The sequence below is a fragment of the Micromesistius poutassou genome (genome assembly GCF_964030765.1).
Source record: "Micromesistius poutassou genome assembly, contig: SCAFFOLD_1645, whole genome shotgun sequence".
In the NCBI taxonomy this organism is placed as follows: Eukaryota; Metazoa; Chordata; class Actinopteri; order Gadiformes; family Gadidae; genus Micromesistius; species Micromesistius poutassou.
The window spans coordinates 7,501-11,208 of record NW_028180253.1 but is presented as its reverse complement, the minus strand read 5'-3'; the positions used below and the strand labels follow the sequence as shown (position 1 = coordinate 11,208).

At 39.7% G+C, this 3,708-nt stretch overlaps 1 pseudogene across 1 annotated transcript in view; it reads right to left on the bottom strand.

Moving 5' to 3' along the window:
• Positions 1-3,550: 3,550 nt before the first annotated feature.
• The window catches only part of LOC311370972 (sodium-dependent neutral amino acid transporter SLC6A17-like), a 7,620-nt pseudogene continuing 7,462 nt past the window's right edge, over positions 3,551-3,708 (bottom strand). Inside the window, exon 6 of the transcript in view lies at positions 3,551-3,708. This exon is cut by the window's right edge and continues 238 nt beyond it. The product of the transcript in view is annotated as a sodium-dependent neutral amino acid transporter SLC6A17-like (transcript).

Sequence of the window (3,708 nt, the reverse complement as noted above, 5' to 3'; positions counted from 1 at the left end):
TGTGTTGTGTGTGTGTGTGTGTGCGCGTGTGTATATAGGTGAAGTGTGTGTGATGTGCAGGGAAATGTCTACATTGAACCTTTAGGTTTGGTGTAGTTCTTAAACCTAATAGATAATCGTGTTCAGTTTAGCACCTTATCCGTGTTTAAAAAGGTGATGCTTATTCTACGTATTTCAATTGATTGATTTGATAATCGTAATATTTTGTCACCCGTTACTTTGTATGGTTTGAATTCTGTAATAAAAGTAATACTCATCATTTGTCTTTGAAGTATTTGTATCCTCGGGGGAGTGGAGATATCTAAATGTATTCTTTACTGTATATTTTTGTGTGTAGTTAATATTTTGCAATTCATAATAACAAGCAAATTAACCGCATGGAAAATCCAGTATATTTTGTCAGTAAGAAAGGTGAAATAGCATTTATGCTACTTACTTTTGGTAGACCTACTCCAAAAACCATGAGCTCAAGATTCTCATCTTTTTTTTTTGTGATGTTATTCATTTATTACTCTTATCATGAGTCTAATTCACATACAATCATGACGACTGACAAAACAGATTTCTTTTCAACTGCTAGAGACACCGTGAGGGGAATCTCTCCCTCACAGACAGTGCTGTAAAGCACAGTTTGGTAAGACCCCGCGCCCCACTGTAAAGAATCTCAGAAACTAATAGGCACATTCATGCACAGATAATGTACACACACCCACACCCACCCACACACACCCACCCACACACACAAACATTCAGACTACTTCACACTAATACAGAAGAGCTACAACCCTTGTTTGGCTACGAGGGTTATGAGGATGATTGCTGTACAGTCTGTTCAGGTGTGTTTAGCGTACAGTTAGCTCCTGAAACGTACATGTAGGATATTGCTTTTTCAAAGACTGTGCTTCAGTATCTTAACAACCTTATTTCCATAAAAACCACAAATCAAAATATATTTTGGGGATTTCAGGTGAAAAAGTGCAATTGTATTCACATTCAATGTTAGCTCACATTTACCTTTAAAAGGGTTTGGTCATGTTTAAGACATTAATATAATGTTACTTTGCTTGGGAAAATCTATCAGCTGAGTTTGACGACATACACATATTGACATCTTCAACAAGGGGTTACATGATGCACTTATAAGCAAAGCTAACCTGTATTTCTTTGTTATAAACATGACTACTAACTAACTAACTCAAATATTAGCACAGAGGCTATAGCAGAGGTGTTTGAAGACTGGAGCACTTTACTGTTTAACAGAAACGTTTAAGGGAGCTGAAGCAAGTGAAACCAAACAAAGAAATGAATGCTTGCTACTTTCACATTACAAAGGCTGTGATGAGATTACTCAACAAGATTGGACCCATATCTTCAATCACCTTGATGTAGCTACCACATTCACTTCAGATTCACACACTACAAAATAGAGGTACAATACACACTTAAATTGCACATGAAACTAATTGAAAATATATTGATTATTAAAATATACACACAACATACACAGCAAATATATATATAAATATAAATATAGTCTTTAAATCCCTAACACCATGGCTTTTGAATATTGCAATAAGAAAAATAATGTTCACGTTTTCAACACAAGGGAAGCTTTTAGATGATCACTGATGAGTAACACTTATACAAAAATGGCGTCCTACTTATTATTTGACTACAATGATTGTCTCCTGGTGGGATGGCAGTTCAACCAGAAGTTATAATGGCTTCTGAAGAAACTCTGGTATATTCTGAATAACCCGTCTTTCTGAACAAGAAATACACTGCAGAGTAACAACTGGGGATAACATAAAGAGGTTAGTAAAATAAATTATCTGTACATTTTGGCCTCTGCAAGCATCGACGTGACAGAAAAAGTGACGTTTTATAATGGTTAGTCCATTACTCCTTGACAGTATCAGGGACTACAAGGTAAATCTTAACCTAGAAAGACAACTACATTATATTATATCGCTGTATTGTTTTGAAGTACAGCAAACAGGATTTTGTGGGTTCCTTTCGTAAACAGCAAATCCCTTTTCATTTCATGGGGCAGCAAATACATGTGCAGAAATACTTTTTAATATGTGCTTGATCATTGTGTTTTTGTGTTTTTTCCTCTTTAGCCTTAAAATCACTTATGAGTTGTAGTTTGTGCTCACGTAGAATTATTTTTGTGCATTATAATTTGTGCTCTAATTTTCTGTATAAACCCAACTTACTCACTGTCTTGTGGTTTGGGCTCCATTTTAACAATATTTTGTGGGGTCTAAACGTGTGCCCACAATAATCTAGTATGTCTTAGGCTTTTGCAGGCAATAAGTGCAAAACTAAACGCCTATTAACCTGTGGAAACCCTTCAGTGGGTGGTCAGCAATAGTTGTGCCACGTTGTATTATTTGTGCTGTCTGACCAAACGTTCTCCCAACAGCTTTGTGAATATTTTTTTCTCACAAAATATGGTATATTGATTTATATACAATTTATATTGCTATTATTAATATTAATACGTGTTTTTTACTTTGTTTTTTATCTTGAAAATTGTTCATGTTTTTGCAGCTCATCTATTGTCTTGTTTTTCTGATGTACCTGTGAGGCAAAAGGGTTACTATTTACACTTGACTCTGGTGGTCATGAGTAAATGAAAAGCTACCTATGAAGTATGACCTCATATCTACACACTGTAGCAGCAACATAGCGGAGTGATAGCGAGAGAGAGAGAGAGAGAGAGAGAGAGAGAGAGAGAGAGAGAGAGAGAGAGACCGTTAAATATGATCAACGACGCAACGTCTCTCCAGTAGCCCAACATAGTGACCCATCCCACGCTAACCCTAGTGCAGTGCATCGTCATGGTGTGAGAATGTAATAGATATGCACAATAGTGCTATTGCGGCCATTGGAACCACTGCCTAATACGTCAACACAAATGAACCTACGCTTGGTTATAAGTTGACATGACTTTGAGGGCCTTTGAGGGTTAAACCTCAACTCAACTAGTTAACTCACACTGAACTCTGTATAGCTCCTACACTATGAATAGTCAATTATAACCTTGTTGGTGGAATCCCTCTGGAATCCCATGTGCTTACCAGGACGGAAGATACTGGAAGGAAAACCGGGACAGCATTAAGTCTTCTTAATATATCTTGGTGACACTTTGTAACTCAACCACTACTACTACTAAATACTACACTACAAGACAAATACGTCACTTTTAACATTCCACGTAGTCCGAAATGTCCCTATATCTGATTCACATCGCAGCTGACATTCATGTTATTCCTCTCGCCCTCTCAGGTTACTTTTATACTGCTGTACAGTGAAAGCTCCACCTACGGCTACGGTGAACGCAGGATGCCATGTTATTAAGTGAGGTAATTCCCATGTTTGTAGGCGTCGGTGAGGGTCTCTGCGCTAACCCGGGGAGACCGCTAGTGGAGACTATGTGTTTGACGTGTGTGAGGGCGTGTGGGGGCGTGTGGGGGGGGGGAGGAGGGGAACTGAAAGATGTATGTATTTTACACGACAGGCAGTGACATCGCGCTGGGTCGGATCAGGAGTCCGACTCCGGGGTGGAGGGCGTGCCGGGGCTGACGGCGGCGTTCTGGTAGCCCGTCCCGTAGCAGCTCTTGGGGGACAGCGAGTTGGCGTCCAGGGGCTTGTTGGCCCCCGCCGCCCCGGGGGCCAGCAGGGCCCGGTGGGGGGGCAGCG